This window comes from Staurois parvus, unplaced genomic scaffold (assembly GCF_062004578.1).
Source record: "Staurois parvus isolate SC_StPar_1 unplaced genomic scaffold, SC_StPar_1.0 ptg000025l, whole genome shotgun sequence".
Lineage (NCBI taxonomy): Eukaryota > Metazoa > Chordata > Amphibia > Anura > Ranidae > Staurois > Staurois parvus.
Window position 1 is genome coordinate 10,736,927 of NW_028317821.1, and position 20,371 is coordinate 10,757,297.

Consider the following 20,371-nt stretch of genomic DNA (forward strand, 5'->3'; position numbering starts at 1 on the left):
TTTACAGTCGAGACAAGTGCACACAGACGGGACAGCAGCACAGACTTCCAACTCTTGTGAATGTGCCTGTGTGTGCGCGTACATGACTTAGTGTAATTAGCCTAACTTCACTGTTTCCAATCGGGGATACTTCTAAATCTTAAGAGGCCTGTCACATATTTAAATCTCACATTTACTAAACATCAAGAATGACATTTCAGTCTACAGACAAAATTTACACAAATGATTTACCATATATGTACTTTGCACAGTCCATAGCAGTGAAGAGTTTGTTTTACTGGGCTAAGTTTCTGGCCCTGCACTTAACCTTCCTCCTTTCTCAACACAGACTTGGGACTGGCCAGGGTGGAATTAAAAACATGATGATATACTGAGAGTCACTCCCAGCATAATGGACAAGATAAGTGCTACTTACTGTGCAGAGTCAAAACACATGGAAGAAGAACACAACATTCACACACACCTGCCAAATATGGATCTAAAATGTTACTAGCATTCATAGATTTTTTTTTTGTGCTGAGGAGATTCAGCTTTCTATTCTGAGGGAAAACCTCATCTTCTCCTTTGGACTTTGGGGGGCATGCAACCACATTCTCACTTGAGGTCTTTGTGCTCTAACGTGCACCTTTAGACAGTATGCATAAACTGGAAGTTAAAACCCACCACATTGGTCCCTTGCCAGAGCAGGCCCCTCCCCCCTCATTCCTGTTTTTATCAGCTTTTCAAATGCATCTTTTGTTTGGGCCAGCCTCATCTACTCAGTCCTATCATCTACATTTGGATTTTTAAATATTTAAAATAGTGAGGGTTATTTATTAAAACCCGAGGGTGCAAAATTGCATGCAACTCTGCAGTAGAACCAATCAGCTTCCAGGTGTTATTGCCAAAGATTAATTGAACAAGTAGAAATTGACTGGCTACCATGCACAGCTGCACCTGAGCACCTGCTCGTCCCTTCTCTGAATCCTCTAGCTACCATCTCCAAAATTGAGGGCATTTTACATTGTCTTGAATTAGCTTTATGCTGTAGGAACAGGCATTTATAAGCCTGTTAAGTTTTGGTGGCAATTATTGTTTAGCTACATATGGTAGGACTAGCTGTCAGAAAGATCTAACAAATTATGGCTGTATAGGAGTTTCTATTGTATCTAATCCACAACAAAATGACCACCGTAGTTATCCACCAAAACATTAACGCTGTATATGGTAGTATTGTATGAAGACTAAAACAAAATGGCCACAGTATAGTATTGTATGGTGGACTACAACAAAATGGCCACCTGTGTGTATTATATGATAGACAAACAAAATGGCTGCCGTAATGATCCAAACCATGGCTGCCGTATAGTATTCTAAGATGGACTGCAAGAAAAACGCCACCGTAGTTATCCACCAAACCATGGCCGCTGTATTCTATGAGGGGCTACAACAAAATGGCCACAGTAGATATCCAGCAAATCATGGCCGCCGTATAGTAGTGTAAGATGAACTACAAAAAAATGGACGCCATGGCTATCCTCCAAATCAGGGCCGCCGTATATTATGATGGACTACAACACAATGGCCGCCGCTATTTATAGACATTATTGTAGAATATGTATACTTTACATTCCGCTCATTTCCCCGATGAAGCCACGAGGGACGCGATGCAATGTATGGGAGGAGCTGGATTTCGGACTGCTGAATAATGATTTAATAGTTTTAAGATGTACGATTCGTGGCTCCAGCCAGCCCCCTCCCTTATTCCGATGGCTATAGAATATGTTAAGATATAGTATCACGTTACCGCTTTTTGACATGAACTAATAGGATGATATGGATCTTATCCTGATTTGTAATGTTTCTTCAATCTGCTCCAGTTTCCACCTATCCCTCGCCAACTGCCGGCTCCTTCTCTGACCACCTTCTCTTCGCCTGTCATTGGCAGGGACGCCTGTGTTGCATAATCACATAAACTGTGAATGTGACCTCTGACCCCACCAGGAGCTCACTCGAACCCTACCGCACTCTACACTACCAAGCTCCAGACTGAACTTCCTCTCCTCCGGCCCCGCCCCTCCCCTGTGGTCATAGATTAAGATATCGTGTCATGGCCTGCCCATACAACAGGCAGTCACTGCACTACAAGTCCCAGAATGGCCCGCCTGTACAACGTGCGACAGGCAGTCGGTGCACTACAGCTCCCAACATGGCCCGCCCGTAAAACGAGCGACAGGCAGTCGCTGCACTACAAGTCCCAGCACGGCCCGCGCCCGTACAACAGGCAGTCGCTGCACTACAGGTCCAAGCATGGCCCGCCCGTACAACAGGCAATCGCTGCACTACAATTCCCAGCATGGCCCGCCCATGCAACGTGTGACAGGCAGTCGCTGCACTACAAGTCCCAGCATGGCCCGCGCCCGTACAACAGGCAGTCGCTGCACTACAATTCCCAGCATGGCCCGCTCATACAATGTGCGACAGGCAGTCGCTGCACTACAAGTCCCAGCATGGCCCGCCCATGCAACGTGTGACAGGCAGTCGCTGCACTACAAGTCCCAGCATGGCCCGCGCCCGTACAACAGGCAGTCGCTGCACTACAAGTCCCAGCATGGCACGTCCGTACAACATGTGACAGGCAGTCGTGCGATCGTCAGTCTCTGAACTACAGGTCCCAGCATGGCCCTCCCGCCCGATAGGCAGTCGCTGCACTACAAGTCCCAGCATGGCCCGCCCAACGTGTGACAGGCAGTCGCTGCACTACAAGTCCCATCATGGCCCACCCGTACGACAGGCAGTCGCTGCACTACAAGTCCCAGCATTGCCCTCCCGTACTAAAGCTAAACCCAAAACAGTAAAAATCAGTCTGTATATGCAGTAAAGCATGTTTGTTCTACTCACTGTGATTTCTAATGTTTCTTCCATTCGCTCCGGTTTCCACCTATCTCTCGGCAAGTGCCCGATCCATCTCTGACCACCTTCTCTTCGCCTGCCATTGGCAGGGACGCCTGTGCTGCATAATCACATAAACGGTGAACGTGACCTGTGACTCCACCTGCAGCTCACTCGAACCCTACCGCACTCTACGCTGCCCAGCTCTAGACTGAACTTCCTCTCCTCCGGCAACGCCCATCCCCACCACTGGCTCCGCCCATCACCACCTCTGGCTCCGCCCCTCCCTACGCTTTGGCTCCGCCCCTCCCCACGCTTTGGCTCCGCCCCTCCCCACTACTTGTTTGCCAACTTATTAGAAACCTTACGCGTGCTCAGCCAGACTCGGCCCCTCCCCTCATTGCATTTGTTTTACATTTTATCGAGTCTGAGCCCGCCCCTTCGGTACTGCGATCCATTGCCAGCCCCCTCCCTTCGTCCAATCGTATACCTGTGGTCATAGATTAAGATATCGTGTCATGGCCTGCCCATACAACAGGCAGTCACTGCACTACAAGTCCCAGCATGGCCCGCCTGTACAACGTGCGACAGGCAGTCGGTGCACTACAGCTCCCAACATGGCCCGCCCGTAAAACGAGTGACAGGCAGTCGCTGCACTACAAGTCCCAGCACGGCCCGCGCCCGTACAACAGGCAGTCGCTGCACTACAGGTCCAAGCATGGCCCGCCCGTACAACAGGCAATCGCTGCACTACAATTCCCAGCATGGCCCGCTCATACAATGTGCGACAGGCAGTCGCAGCACTACAAGTCCCAGCATGGACCGTGCGACAGGCAGTCACTGCACTAAAAGTCCCAGCATGGCCCGCGGCCGTAAAACGTGCGACAGGCAGTCAACTGCACTACAAGTCCCAGCACGGCTGGCCCCCTACAACGTGCGACAGGCAGTCACTGCACTACACGTCCAGGCATGGCCCGCGCCCGTACAACAGGCAGTCGCTGCACTACAAGTCCTAGCATGGCCCACGCCTGTACAACATGCGACAGGCAGTCGCTGCACTACAAGTCCCAGCATGACCCGCCCGTACAACAGGCAGTCGCTGCACTACAAATCCCAGCATGGCCCGCGCCCGTACAACGTGTGACAGGCAGTCGCTGCACTACAAGTCCCAGCTTGGCCTGCCCGTACAACAGGCAGTCGCTGCACTACAAGTCCCAGCATGGCCCGCGCCCGTAAACCGTGCGACAGGCAGTCGCTGCACTAAAAGTCCCAGAATGGCCCGCCCGTACAACGTGCGACAGGCAGTCGCTGCACTACAAGTCCCAGCATGGCCCTCTCCCGTACAACGTGCGATAGGCAGTCGCTGCACTACAAGTCCCAGCATGGCCTGTGCCCGTACAACACGCAGTCGCTGCGCTACAAGTCCCAGCATGGCCCGCGCCCGTACAACGTGCGACAGGCAGTCGCTGCACTACAAGTCCCAGAATTGCCGGCCCGTATAACGTGCGATCGTCAGTCTCTGAACTACAGGTCCCAGCATGGCCCTCCCGCCCGAAAGGCAGTCGCTGCACTACAAGTCCCAGCATGGCCCGCCCATACGTGCGACAGGCAGTCGCTGCACTACAAGTCCCAGCATGGCCCGCCCGTACGTGCGACAGGCAGTCGCTGCACTACAAGTCCCAGCATGGCCCGCCCGTACAACGTGCGACAGGCAGTCGCTGCACTACAAGTCCCAGCATGGCCCGTCCGTACAACAGGCAGTCGCTGCACTACAAGTCCCAGCATGGCCCGTCCGTACAAAATGTGACAGGCAGTCGTGCGATCGTCAGTCTCTGAACTACAGGTCCCAGCATGGCCCTCCCGCCCGATAGGCAGTCGCTGCACTGCAAGTCCCAGCATGGCCCGCCTGTAAAACGAGCGACAGGCAGTCGCTGCACTACAAGTCCCAGCATGGCCCGCCCGTACAACGTGCGACAGGCAGTCGCTGCACTACAAGTCCCAGCATGGCCCGCCCATGCAACGTGCGACAGGCAGTCGCTGCACTACAAGTCCCAGCATGGCTTACCTGTACAACGTGCGTCAGGCAGTCGCTGCACTACAAGTCCCATCATGGCCCACCCGTACGACAGGCAGTCGCTGCACTACAAGTCCCAGCATTGCCCTCCCGTACTAAAGCTAAACCCAAAACAGTAAAAATCAGTCTGTATATGCAGTAAAGCATGTTTGTTCTACTCACTGTGATTTCTAATGTTTCTTCCATTCGCTCCGGTTTCCACCTATCTCTCGGCAAGTGCCCGATCCATCTCTGACCACCTTCTCTTCGCCTGCCATTGGCAGGGACGCCTGTGCTGCATAATCACATAAACGGTGAACGTGACCTGTGACTCCACCTGGAGCTCACTCGAACCCTACCGCACTCTACGCTGCCCAGCTCTAGAATGAACTTCCTCTCCTCCGGCCCCGCCCATCCCCACCACTGGCTCCGCCCATCACCACCTCTGGCTCTGCCCCTCCCACGCTCTGGCTCCGCCCCTCCCTACGCTCTGGCTCCGCCCCTCCCTACGCTTTGGCTCCGCCCCTCCCCACTACTTGTTTGCCAACTTATTAGAAACCTTACGCGTGCTCAGCCAGACTCGGCCCCTCCCCTCATTGCATTTGTTTTACATTTTATCGAGTCTGAGCCCGCCCCTTCGGTACTGCGATCCATTGCCAGCCCCCTCCCTTCGTCCAATCGTATACCTGTGGTCATAGATTAAGATATCGTGTCATGGCCTGCCCATACAACAGGCAGTCACTGCACTACAAGTCCCAGCATGGCCCGCCTGTACAACGTGCGACAGGCAGTCGGTGCACTACAGCTCCCAACATGGCCCGCCCGTAAAACGAGCGACAGGCAGTCGCTGCACTACAAGTCCCAGCACGGCCCGCGCCCGTACAACAGGCAGTCGCTGCACTACAGGTCCAAGCATGGCCCGCCCGTACAACAGGCAATCGCTGCACTACAATTCCCAGCATGGCCCGCTCATACAATGTGCGACAGGCAGTCGCTGCACTACAAGTCCCAGCATGGACCGTGCGACAGGCAGTCACTGCACTAAAAGTCCCAGCATGGGCCGCGGCCGTAAAACGTGCGACAGGCAGTCACTGCACTACAAGTCCCAGCACGGCTGGCCCCCTACAACGTGCAACAGGCAGTCACTGCACTACACGTCCCAGCATGACCCGCCCGTACAACAGGCAGTCGCTGCACTACAAATCCCAGCATGGCCCGCGCCCGTAAACCGTGCGACAGGCAGTCGCTGCACTACAAGTCCCAGCATGGCCCTCCCGCCCGATAGGCAGTCGCTGCACTAAAAGTCCAAGAATGGCCCGCCCGTACAACGTGCGACAGGCATTCGCTGCACTACAAGTCCCAGCATGGCCCTCTCCCGTACAAAGTGCGATAGGCAGTCGCTGCACTACAAGTCCCAGCATGGCCTGTACCCGTACAACAGGCAGTCGCTGCACTACAAGTCCCAGAATTGCCGGCCCGTATAACGTGCGATCGTCAGTCTCTGAACTACAGGTCCCAGCATGGCCCTCCCGCCCGAAAGGCAGTCGCTGCACTACAAGTCCCAGCATGGCTCGCCCGTACGTTCGACAGGCAGTCGCTGCACTACAAGTCCCAGCATGGCCTGCCCGTACGTGCGACAGGCAGTCGCTGCACTACAAGTCCCAGCATGGCCCGCCTGTACAACGTGCGATAGGCAGTCGCTGCACTACAAGTCCCAGCATGGCCCGCACCTGTACAACAGGCAGTCGCTGCACTACAAGTCCCAGCATGGCCCGCGCCCGTACAACAGGCAGTCGCTGCACTACAAGTCCCAGCATGGCCCGCGCCCATACAACATGCGACAGGCAGTCGCTGCACTACAAGTCCCAGAATGGCCCGCCCATACAACGTGCGACAGGCATTCGCTGCACTACAAGTCCCAGCATGGCCCTCTCCCGTACAACGTGCGATAGGCAGTCGCTGCACTACAAGTCCCAGCATGTCCCACCCCCGTACGTGCGACAGGCAGTCGCTGCACTACAAGTCCCAGCATGGCCCTCTCCCGTACAACGTGCGACAGGCAGTCGCTGCACTACAAGTCCCAGCATGGCCCTCCCCCGTACAACGTGCGACAGGCAGTCGCTGCACTACAAGTCCCAGCATGGCCCGCGCCTGTACAAAGTGCGATCGTCAGGCTCTGAACTACAGGTCCCAGCATGGCCCTCCCGCCCGATAGGCAGTCACTGCACTACAAGTCCCAGCATGGCCCGCCTATAAAACGTGCGACAGGCAGTCGCTGCACTACAAGTCCCAGCATGGCACGCCCGTACACCGTGCGACAGGCAGTCGCTGCACTACAAGTCCCAGCATGGCCCTCCCCCGTACGTGCGACAGGCAGTCGCTGCATTACAAGTCCCGGCATGGCCCGCCCGTACAACGTGCGACAGGCAGTCGCTGCACTACAAGTCCCAGCATGGCCCGCGCCTGTACAAAGTGCGATCGTCAGGCTCTGAACTACAGGTCCCAGCATGGCCCTCCCGCCCGATAGGCAGTCGCTGCACTACAAGTCCCAGCATGGCCCGCCTGTAAAACGAGCGACAGGCAGTCGCTGCACTACAAGTCCCAGCATGGCCCGCCCGTATAACGTGCGACAGGCAGTCGCTGCACTACAAGTCCCAGCATGGCCCTCCCCCGTACGTGCGACAGGCAGTCGCTGCATTACAAGTCCCGGCATGGCCCGCCCGTACAACGTGCGACAGGCAGTCGCTGCACTAAGAGTCCCAGCATGGCCCACCCATGCAACATGTGACAGGCAGTCGCTGCACTACAAGTCCCAGCATGGCCCTCCCCCGTACAACGTGCGACAGGCAGTCACTGCACTACAAGTCCCAGCATGGCCCGCGCCTGTACAAAGTACGATCGTCAGGCTCTGAACTACAGGTCCCAGCATGGCCCTCCCACCCGATAGGCAATCGCTGCACTACAAGTCCCAGCATGGCCCGCCCGTACAACGTGCGACAGGCAGTCGCTGCACTACAAGTCCCAGCATGGCCCACGCCCGTACAAATTGCGACAGGCAGTCGCTGCACTACAAGTCCCAGAATGGCCCGCCCGTATAACGTGCGATCGTCAGTCTCTGAACTACAGGTCCCAGCATGGCCCTCACGCCCGATAGGCAGTCGCTGCACTACAAGTCCCAGCATGGCCCGCCCCTGTACAACAAGCAGTCGCTGCACTACAAGTCCCAGCATGGTCCGCCCGTAAAATGTGCAACAGGCAGTCGCTGCACTACAAGTCCCAGCATGGCCCGCCACCGTACAACGTGCGATAGGCAGTCGCTGCACTACAAGTCCCAGCATGGCCCGCCTGTACAATGTGCGATAGGCAGTCGCTGCACTACAAGTCCCAGCATGGCCCGCCCGTACGTGCGACAGGCAGTCGCTGCACTACAAGTCCCAGCATGGCCCGCGCCCGCACAACAGGCAGTCGCTGCACTACAAGTCCCAGCATGGCCCTCCCCCGTACGTGCGACAGGCAGTCGCTGCACTACAAGTCCCAGCATGGCGCGCCCGTACAACGTGCGACAGGCAGTCGCTGCACTACACGTCCCAGCATGGCCCACCCATGCAACATGTGACAGGCAGTCGCTGCACTACAAGTTCCAGCATGGCCCTCCCCCGTACAACGTGCGACAGGCAGTCGCTGCACTACAAGTCCCAGCATGGCCCGCGCCTGTACAAAGTGCGATCGTCAGGCTCTGAACTACAGGTCCCAGCATGGCCCTCCCGCCCGATAGGCAGTCGCTGCACTACAAGTCCCAGCTTGGCCTGCCCGTACAACAGGCAGTCGCTGCACTACAAGTCCCAGCATGGCCCGCGCCCGTAAACCGTGCGACAGGCAGTCGCTGCACTACAAGTCCCAGCATGGCCCTCTTGCCCGATAGGCAGTCGCTGCACTAAAAGTCCCAGAATGGCCCGCCCGTACAACGTGCGACAGGCAGTCGCTGCACTACAAGTCCCAGCATGGCCCTCTCCCGTACAACGTGCGATAGGCAGTCGCTGCACTACAAGTCCCAGCATGGCCTGTGCCCGTACAACAGGCAGTCGCTGCGCTACAAGTCCCAGCATGGCCTGCCCGTATAATGTGCGATCGTCAGTCTCTGAACTACAGGTCCCAGCATGGCCCTCCCGCCCGAAAGGCAGTCGCTGCACTACAAATCCCAGCATGGCCCGCCCGTACGTGCGACAGGCAGTCGCTGCACTACAAGTCCCAGCATGGCCCGCCCGTACAACTTGCGACAGGCAGTCGCTGCACTACAAGTCCCAGCATGGCCCGCCCATGCAACGTGTGACAGGCAGTCGCTGCACTACAAGTCCCAGCATGGCCCACGCCCGTACAACAGGCAGTCGCTGCACTACAAGTCCCAGCATGGGCCCGTCCGTACAACATGTGACAGGCAGTCGTGCGATCGTCAGTCTCTGAACTACAGGTCCCAGCATGGCCCTCCCGCCCGATAGGCAGTCGCTGCACTGCAAGTCCCAGCATGGCCCGCCCCCGTACAACAAGCAGTCGCTGCACTACAAGTCCCAGCATGGTCCGCCCGTAAAATGTGCAACAGGCAGTCCGCTGCACTACAAGTCCCAGCATGGCCCGCCCCGTACAACGTGCGATAGGCAGTCGCTGCACTACAAGTCCCAGCATGGCCCGCCTGTACAATGTGCGATAGGCAGTCGCTGCACTACAAGTCCCAGCATGGCCCGCGCCCGTACAACAGGCAGTCGCTGCACTACAAGTCCCAGCATGGCCCTCCCCCGTACGTGCGACAGCAGTCGCTGCACTACAAGTCCCAGCATGGCCCTCCCCCGTACGTGCGACAGGCATTCCACTGCACTACAAGTCCCAGCATGGCCCGCCCGTACAACGTGCGACAGGCAGTCTCTGCACTACACGTCCCAGCATGGCCCACCCATGCAACATGTGACAGGCAGTCGCTGCACTACAAGTCCCAGCATGGCCCTCCCCCGTACAACGTGCGACAGGCAGTCGCTGCACTAAAAGTCCCAGCATGGCCCGCGCCTGTACAAAGTGCGATAGTCAGGCTCTGAACTACAGGTCCCAGCATGGCCCTCCCGCCCGATAGGCAGTCGCTGCACTACAAGTCCCAGCATGGCCCGCCCGTACAACGTGCGACAGGCAGTCGCTGCACTACAAGTCCTAGCATGTCCCACGCCTGTACAACATGCGACAGGCAGTCGCTGCACTACAAGTCCCAGCATGACCCGCCCGTACAACAGGCAGTCGCTGCACTACAAATCCCAGCATGGCCCGCGCCCGTACAACGTGTGACAGGCAGTCGCTGCACTACAAGTCCCAGCTTGGCCTGCCCGTACAACAGGCAGTCGCTGCACTACAAGTCCCAGCATGGCCCGCGCCCGTAAACCGTGCGACAGGCAGTCGCTGCACTAAAAGTCCCAGAATGGCCCGCCCGTACAACGTGCGACAGGCAGTCGCTGCACTACAAGTCCCAGCATGGCCCTCCCGCCCGATAGGCAAGCGCTGCACTAAAAGTCCCAGAATGGCCCGCCCGTACAACTTTCGACAGGCAGTCGCTGCACTACAAGTCCCAGCATGGCCCTCTCCCGTACAACGTGCGATAGGCAGTCGCTGCACTACAAGTCCCAGCATGGCCTGTGCCCGTACAACAGGCAGTCGCTGCGCTACAAGTCCCAGCATGGCCCGCGCCCGTACTACGTCGCTGCACTACAAGTCCCAGAATTGCCGGCCCGTATAACGTGCGATCGTCAGTCTCTGAACTTCAGGTCCCAGCATGGCCCTCCCGCCCGAAAGGCAGTCGCTGCACTACAAGTCCCAGCATGGCCCGCCCGTACGTGCGACAGGCAGTCGCTGCACTACAAGTCCCAGCATGGCCCGCCCGTACGTGCGACAGGCAGTCGCTGCACTACAAGTCCCAGCATGGCCCGCCCGTACGTGAGACAGGCAGTCGCTGCACTACAAGTCCCAGCATGGCCCACCTGTACAACGTGCGATAGGCAGTCGCTGCACTACAAGTCCCAACATGGCCCGCGCCCGTACAACAGGCAGTCGCTGCACTACAAGTCCCAGCATGGCCCGCGCCCGTACAACAGGCAGTCGCTGCACTACAAGTCCCAGCATGGCCCGCGCCCGTACAACAGGCAGTCGCTGCACTACAAGTCCCAGCATGGCCCACGCCCGTACAAATTGCGACAGGCAGTCGCTGCACTACAAGTCCCAGAATGGCCCGCCCGTATAACGTGCGATCGTCAGTCTCTGAACTACAGGTCCCAGCATGGCCCTCCCGCCCGATAGGCAGTCGCTGCACTACAAGTCCCAGCATGGCCCACCCCCGTACGTGCGACAGGCAGTCGCTGCACTACAAGTCCCAGCATGGCCCGCCCGTACAACGTGCGACAGGCATTCGCTGCACTACAAGTCCCAGCATGGCCCGCCCGTAAAATGTGCAACAGGCAGTCGCTGCACTACAAGTCCCAGCATGGCCCGCCCCCGTACAACGTGCGATAGGCAGTCGCTGCACTACAAGTCCCAGCATGGCCCGCCTGTACAATGTGCGATAGGCAGTCGCTGCACTACAAGTCCCAGCATGGCCCGCCCGTACGTGCGACAGTCAGTCGCTGCACTACAAGTCCCAGCATGGCCCGCGCCCGTACAACAGGCAGTCGCTGCACTACAAGTCCCAGAACGGCCCGCCCGTACAACGTGCGACAGGCATTCGCTGCACTACAAGTCCCAGCATGGCCCTCTCCCGTACAACGTGCGATAGGCAGTCGCTGCACTACAAGTCCCAGCATGGCCCGCGCCCGTACAACGTGCGATAGGCAGTCGCTGCACTACAAGTCCCAGAATGGCCAGCCCGTATAACGTGCGAACGTCAGTCTCTGAACTACAGGTCCCAGCATGGCCCTCCTGCCCGATAGGCAGTCGCTGCACTACAAGTCCCAGAATGGCCCACCCCCGTACGTGCGACAGGCAGTCGCTGCACTACAAGTCCCAGCATGGCCCGCCCGTACAACGTGCGACAGGCAGTCGCTGCACTACAAGTCCCAGCATGGCCCTCCCCCGTACGTGCGACAGGCAGTCGCTGCACTACAAGTCCCAGCATGGCCCGCCCGTACAACGTGCGACAGGCAGTCGCTGCACTACAAGTCCCAGCATGGCCCACCTGTACAACGTGCGTCAGGCAGTCGCTGCACTACAAGTCCCATCATGGCCCACCCGTACGACAGGCAGTCGCTGCACTACAAGTCCCAGCATTGCCCTCCCGTACTAAAGCTAAACCCAAAACAGTAAAAATCAGTCTGTATATGCAGTAAAGCATGTTTGTTCTACTCACTGTGATTTCTAATGTTTCTTCCATTCGCTCCGGTTTCCACCTATCTCTTGGCAAGTGCCCGATCCATCTCTGACCACCTTCTCTTCGCCTGCCATTGGCAGGGACGCCTGTGCTGCATAATCACATAAACGGTGAACGTGACCTGTGACTCCACCTGCAGCTCACTCGAACCCTACCGCACTCTACGCTGCCCAGCTCTAGACTGAACTTCCTCTCCTCCGGCCCCGCCCATCCCCACCACTGGCTCCGCCCATCACCACCTCTGGCTCTGCCCCTCCCACGCTCTGGCTCCGCCCCTCCCACGCTCTGGCTCCGCCCCTCCCCACTACTTGTTTGCCAACTTATTAGAAACCTTACGCGTGCTCAGCCAGACTCGGCCCCTCCCCTCATTGCATTTGTTTTACATTTTATCGAGTCTGAGCCCGCCCCTTCGGTACTGCGATCCATTGCCAGCCCCCTCCCTTCGTCCAATCGTATACCTGTGGTCATAGATTAAGATATCGTGTCATGGCCTGCCCATACAACAGGCAGTCACTGCACTACAAGTCCCAGCATGGCCCGCCTGTACAACGTGCGACAGGCAGTCGGTGCACTACAGCTCCCAACATGGCCCGCCCGTAAAACGAGCGACAGGCAGTCGCTGCACTACAAGTCCCAGCACGGCCCGCGCCCGTACAACGGGCAGTCGCTGCACTACAGGTCCAAGCATGGCCCGCCCGTACAACAGGCAATCGCTGCACTACAATTCCCAGCATGGCCCGCTCATACAATGTGCGACAGGCAGTCGCTGCACTACAAGTCCCAGCATGGACCGTGCGACAGGCAGTCACTGCACTAAAAGTCCCAGCATGGCCCGCGGCCGTAAAACGTGCGACAGGCAGTCACTGCACTACAAGTCCCAGCATGGCCCGCCCGTACGTGCGACAGGCAGTCGCTGCACTACAAGTCCCAGCATGGTCCGCCCGTACGTTCGACAGGCAGTCGCTGCACTACAAGTCCCAGCATGGCCTGCCCGTACGTGCGACAGGCAGTCGCTGCACTACAAGTCCCAGCATGGCCCGCCTGTACAACGTGCGATAGGCAGTCGCTGCACTACAAGTCCCAGCATGGCCCGCGCCCGTACAACAGGCAGTCGCTGCACTACAAGTCCCAGCATGGCCCGCACCCATACAACATGCGACAGGCAGTCGCTGCACTACAAGTCCCAGAATGGCCCGCCCGTACAACGTGCGACAGGCATTCGCTGCACTACAAGTCCCAGCATGGCCCTCTCCCGTACAACGTGCGATAGGCAGTCGCTGCACTACAAGTCCCAGCATGGCCCGCGCCCGTACAACGTGCGACAGGCAGTCGCTGCACTACAAGTCCCAGAATGGCCCGCCCGTATAACGTGCGATCGTCAGTCTCTGAACTACAGGTCCCAGCATGGCCCTCTCCCGTACAACGTGCGATAGGCAGTCGCTGCACTACAAGTCCCAGCATGGCCCACCCCCGTACGTGCGACAGGCAGTCGCTGCACTACAAGTCCCAGCATGGCCCTCTCCCGTACAACGTGCGACAGGCATTCGCTGCACTACAAGTCCCAGCATGGCCCTCCCCCGTACGTGCGACAGGCAGTCGCTGCATTACAAGTCCCGGCATGGCCCGCCCGTACAACGTGCGACAGGCAGTCGCTGCACTACAAGTCCCAGCATGGCCCGCGCCTGTACAAAGTGCGATCGTCAGGCTCTGAACTACAGGTCCCAGCATGGCCCTCCCGCCCGATAGGCAGTCGCTGCACTACAAGTCCCAGCATGGCCCGCCTGTAAAACGTGCGACAGGCAGTCGCTGCACTACAAGTCCCAGCATGGCACGCCCGTACACCGTGCGACAGGCAGTCGCTGCACTACAAGTCCCAGCATGGCCCTCCCCCGTACGTGCGACAGGCAGTCGCTGCATTACAAGTCCCGGCATGGCCCGCCCGTACAACGTGCGACAGGCAGTCGCTGCACTAAGAGTCCCAGCATGGCCCACCCATGCAACATGTGACAGGCAGTCGCTGCACTACAAGTCCCAGCATGGCCCTCCCCCGTACAACGTGCGACAGGCAGTCACTGCACTACAAGTCCCAGCATGGCCCGCGCCTGTACAAAGTGCGATCGTCAGGCTCTGAACTACAGGTCCCAGCATGGCCCTCCCGCCCGATAGGCAGTCGCTGCACTACAAGTCCCAGCATGGCCCGCCTGTAAAACGTGCGACAGGCAGTCGCTGCACTACAAGTCCCAGCATGGCACGCCCGTACACCGTGCGACAGGCAGTCGCTGCACTACAAGTCCCAGCATGGCCCTCCCCCGTACGTGCGACAGGCAGTCGCTGCATTACAAGTCCCGGCATGGCCCGCCCGTACAACGTGCGACAGGCAGTCGCTGCACTAAGAGTCCCAGCATGGCCCACCCATGCAACATGTGACAGGCAGTCGCTGCACTACAAGTCCCAGCATGGCCCTCCCCCGTACAACGTGCGACAGGCAGTCACTGCACTACAAGTCCCAGCATGGCCCGCGCCTGTACAAAGTGCGATCGTCAGGCTCTGAACTACAGGTCCCAGCATGGCCCTCCCGCCCGATAGGCAATCGCTGCACTACAAGTCCCAGCATGGCCCGCCCCTGTACAACAAGCAGTCGCTGCACTACAAGTCCCAGCATGGTCCGCCCGTAAAATGTGCAACAGGCAGTCGCTGCACTACAAGTCCCAGCATGGCCCGCCCCCGTACAACGTGCGATAGGCAGTCGCTGCACTACAAGTCCCAGCATGGCCCGCCTGTACAATGTGCGATAGGCAGTCGCTGCACTACAAGTCCCAGCATGGCCCGCCCGTACGTGCGACAGGCAGTCGCTGCACTACAAGTCCCAGCATGGCCCGCGCCCGCACAACAGGCAGTCGCTGCACTACAAGTCCCAGCATGGCCCTCCCCCGTACGTGCGACAGGCAGTCGCTGCACTACAAGTCCCAGCATGGCGCGCCCGTACAACGTGCGACAGGCAGTCGCTGCACTACACGTCCCAGCATGGCCCACCCATGCAACATGTGACAGGCAGTCGCTGCACTACAAGTCCCAGCATGGCCCTCCCCCGTACAACGTGCGACAGGCAGTCGCTGCACTACAAGTCCCAGCATGGCCCGCGCCTGTACAAAGTGCGATCGTCAGGCTCTGAACTACAGGTCCCAGCATGGCCCTCCCGCCCGATAGGCAGTCGCTGCACTACAAGTCCCAGCATGGCCCGCCTGTAAAACGTGCGACAGGCAATCGCTGCACTACAAGTCCCAGCATGGCCCGCCCGTACAACGTGCGACAGGCAGTCGCTGCACTACAAGTCCTAGCATGGCCCACGCCTGTACAACATGCGACAGGCAGTCGCTGCACTACAAGTCCCAGCATGACCCGCCCGTACAACAGGCAGTCGCTGCACTACAAATCCCAGCATGGCCCGCGCCCGTACAACGTGTGACAGGCAGTCGCTGCACTACAAGTCCCAGCTTGGCCTGCCCGTACAACAGGCAGTCGCTGCACTACAAGTCCCAGCATGGCCCGCGCCCGTAAACCGTGCGACAGGCAGTCGCTGCACTACAAGTCCCAGCATGGCCCTCTTGCCTGATAGGCAGTCGCTGCACTAAAAGTCCCAGAATGGCCCGCCCGTACAACGTGCGACAGGCAGTCGCTGCACTACAAGTCCCAGCATGGCCCTCTCCCGTACAACGTGCGATAGGCAGTCGCTGCACTACAAGTCCCAGCATGGCCTGTGCCCGTACAACAGGCAGTCGCTGCGCTACAAGTCCCAGCATGGCCTGCCCGTATAACGTGCGATCGTCAGTCTCTGAACTACAGGTCCCAGCATGGCCCTCCCGCCCGAAAGGCAGTCGCTGCACTACAAGTCCCAGCATGGCCCGCCCGTACGTGCGACAGGCAGTCGCTGCACTACAAGTCCCAGCATGGCCCGCCCGTACGTGCGACAGGCAGTCGCTGCACTACAAGTCCCAGCATGGCCCGCCCGTACGTGCGACAGGCAGTCGCTGCACTACAAGTCCCAGCATGGCCCTCCCCCGTACGTGCGACAGGCAGTCGCTGCACTACAAGTCCCAGCATGGCCCTCCCCCGTACGTGCGACAGGCAGTCGCTGCATTACAAGTCCCGGCATGGCCCGCCCGTACAACGTGCGACAGGCAGTCGCTGCACTACAAGTCCCAGCATGGCCCGCCCGTACAACGTGCGACAGGCAGTCGCTGCACTACAAGTCCCAGCATGGCCCGCCCGTACGTGCGACAGGCAGTCGCTGCACTACAAGTCCCAGCATGGCCCGCCTGTACAACGTGCGATAGGAAGTCGCTGCACTACAAGTCCCAGCATGGCCCGCCCGTACAACAGGCAGTCGCTGCACTACAAGTCCCAGCATGGCCCGCGCCCGTACAACAGGCAGTCGCTGCACTACAAGTCCCAGCATGGCCCACGCCCGTACAAATTGCGACAGGCAGTCGCTGCACTACAAGTCCCAGAATGGCCCGCCCGTATAACGTGCGATCGTCAGTCTCTGAACTACAGGTCCCAGCATGGCCCTCCCGCCCGATAGGCAGTCGCTGCACTACAAGTCCCAGCATGGCCCGCCCCCGTACAACAAGCAGTCGCTGCACTACAAGTCCCAGCATGGTCCGCCCGTAAAATGTGCAACAGGCAGTCGCTGCACTACAAGTCCCAGCATGGCCCACTCGTACAACGTGCGATAGGCAGTCGCTGCACTACAAGTCCCAGCATGGCCCGCCTGTACAATGTGCGATAGGCAGTCGCTGCACTACAAGTCCCAGCATGGCCCGCCCGTACGTGCGACAGGCAGTCGCTGCACTACAAGTCCCAGCATGGCCCGCGCCCGTACAACAGGCAGTCGCTGCACTACAAGTCCCAGCATGGCCCTCCCCCGTACGTGCGACAGGCAGTCGCTGCACTACAAGTCCCAGCATGGCCCTCCCCCGTACGTGCGACAGGCAGTCGCTGCACTACAAGTCCCAGCATGGCCCGCCCGTACAACGTGCGACAGGCAGTCGCTGCACTACACGTCCCAGCATGGCCCACCCATGCAACATGTGACAGGCAGTCGCTGCACTACAAGTCCCAGCATGGCCCTCCCCCGTACAACGTGCGACAGGCAGTCGCTGCACTAAAAGTCCCAGCATGGCCCGCGCCTGTACAAAGTGCGATCGTCAGGCTCTGAACTACAGGTCCCAGCATGGCCCTCCCGCCCGATAGGCAGTCGCTGCACTACAAGTCCCAGCATGGCCCGCCTGTAAAACGTGCGACAGGCAATCGCTGCACTACAAGTCCCAGCATGGCCCGCCCGTACAACGTGCGACAGGCAATCGCTGCACTACAAGTCCCAGCATGACCCGCCCGTACAACAGGCAGTCGCTGCACTACAAATCCCAGCATGGCCCGCGCCCGTACAACGTGTGACAGGCAGTCGCTGCACTACAAGTCCCAGCTTGGCCTGCCCGTACAACAGGCAGTCGCTGCACTACAAGTCCCAGCATGGCCCGCGGCCGTAAACCGTGCGACAGGCAGTCGCTGCACTACAAGTCCCAGCATGGCCCTCCCGCCCGATAGGCAGTCGCTGCACTACAAGTCCCAGCATGGCCTGTGCCCGTACAACAGGCAGTCTCTGCGGTACAAGTCCCAGCATAGCCCGCGCCCGTACTACGTCGCTGCACTACAAGTCCCAGAATTGCCGGCCCGTATAACGTGCGATCGTCAGTCTCTGAACTACAGGTCCCAGCATGGCCCTCCAGCCCGAAAGGCAGTCGCTGCACTACAAGTCCCAGCATGGCCCGCCCGTACGTGCGACAGGCAGTCGCTGCACTACAAGTCCCAGCATGGCCCGCCCGTACGTGCGACAGGCAGTCGCTGCACTACAAGTCCCAGCATGGCCCGCCCGTACGTGCGACAGGCAGTCGCTGCACTACAAGTCCCAGCATGGCCCGCCCGTACGTGCGACAGGCAGTCGCTGCACTACAAGTCCCAGCATGGCCCGCCCGTACGTGCGACAGGCAGTCGCTGCACTACAAGTCCCAGCATGGCCCGCCTGTACAACGTGCGATAGGCAGTCGCTGCACTACAAGTCCCAGCATGGCCCGCGCCCGTACAACAGGCAGTCGCTGCACTACAAGTCCCAGCATGGCCCGCGCCCGTACAACAGGCAGTCGCTGCACTACAAGTCCCAGCATGGCCCACGCCCGTACAAATTGCGACAGGCAGTCGCTGCACTACAAGTCCCAGAATGGCCCGCCCGTATAACGTGCGATCGTCAGTCTCTGAACTACAGGTCCCAGCATGGCCCTCCCGCCCGATAGGCAGTCGCTGCACTACAAGTCCCAGCATGGCCCACCCCCGTACGTGCGACAGGCAGTCGCTGCACTACAAGTCCCAGCATGGCCCGCCCCCGTACAACGTGCGACAAGCAGTCGCTGCACTACAAGTCCCAGCATGGCCCGCCCGTACAACGTGCGACAGGCATTCGCTGCACTACAAGTCCCAGCATGGCCCGCCCGTAAAATGTGCAACAGGCAGTCGCTGCACTACAAGTCCCAGCATGGCCCGCCCCCGTACAACGTGCGATAGGCAGTCGCTGCACTACAAGTCCCAGCATGGCCCGCCTGTACAATGTGCGATAGGCAGTCGCTGCACTACAAGTCCCAGCATGGCCCGCCCGTACAATGTGCGATAGGCAGTCGCTGCACTACAAGTCCCAGCATGGCCCGCCCGTACGTGTGACAGTCAGTCGCTGCACTACAAGTCCCAGCATGGCCCGCGCCCGTACAACAGGCAGTCGCTGCACTACAAGTCCCAGAATGGCCCGCCCATACAACGTGCGACAGGCATTCGCTGCACTACAAGTCCCAGCATGGCCCTCTCCCGTACAACGTGCGATAGGCAGTCGCTGCACTACAAGTCCCAGAATGGCCCGCCCGTATAACGTGCGAACGTCAGTCTCTCAACTACAGGTCCCAGCATGGCCCTCCTGCCCGATAGGCAGTCGCTGCACTACAAGTCCCAGCATGGCCCACCCCCGTACGTGCGACAGGCAGTCGCTGCACTACAAGTCCCAGCATGGCCCGCCCGTACAACGTGCGACAGGCAGTCGCTGCACTACAAGTCCCAGCATGGCCCTCCCCCGTACGTGCGACAGGCAGTCGCTGCACTACAAGTCCCAGCATGGCCCGCCCGTACAACGTGCGACAGGCAGTCGCTGCACTACAAGTCCCAGCATGGCCCGCCCGTACAACGTGCGACAGGCAGTCGCTGCACTACAAGTCCCAGCATGGCCCGCCCATGCAACGCGTGACAGGCAGTCGCTGCACTACAAGTCCCAGCATGGCCCGCCCATGCAACGTGTGACAGGCAGTCGCTGCACTACAAGTCCCAGCATGGCCCGTCCGTACAACATGTGACAGGCAGTCGTGCGATCGTCAGTCTCTGAACTACAGGTCCCAGCATGGCCCTCCCGCCCGATAGGCAGTCGCTGCACTACAAGTCCCAGCATGGCCCGCCCAACGTGTGACAGGCAGTCGCTGCACTACAAGTCCCAGCATGGCCCACCTGTACAACGTGCGTCAGGCAGTCGCTGCACTACAAGTCCCAGCATTGCCCTCCCGTACTAAAGCTAAACCCAAAACAGTAAAAATCAGTCTGTATATGCAGTAAAGCATGTTTGTTCTACTCACTGTGATTTCTAATGTTTCTTCCATTCGCTCCGGTTTCCACCTATCTCTCGGCAAGTGCCCGATCCATCTCTGACCACCTTCTCTTCGCCTGCCATTGGCAGGGACGCCTGTGCTACATAAACGGTGAACGTGACCTGTGACTCCACCTGGAGCTCACTCGAACCCTACCGCACTCTACGCTGCCCAGCTCTAGACTGAACTTCCTCTCCTCCGGCCCCGCCCATCCCCACCACTGGCTCCGCCCATCCCCACCACTGGCTCCGCCCATCACCACCTCTGGCTCTGCCCCTCCCACGCTCTGGCTCCGCCCCTCCCTACGCTTTGGCTCCGCCTCTC

General features: G+C 59.1%; 1 long non-coding RNA gene across 1 annotated transcript; it reads right to left on the reverse strand.

The window, feature by feature from the left end:
• Positions 1–2,878: 2,878 nt before the first annotated feature.
• LOC149471239 (uncharacterized) lies at positions 2,879–20,141 on the reverse strand. The gene is made up of 4 exons (XR_016306214.1): positions 20,036–20,141; positions 12,294–12,405; positions 5,108–5,219; positions 2,879–2,992 (listed from the first exon to the last, which is right to left on the reverse strand). It is a non-coding gene; the product is annotated as an uncharacterized LOC149471239 (long non-coding RNA).
• Between the last annotated feature and the right edge of the window lie 230 nt (positions 20,142–20,371).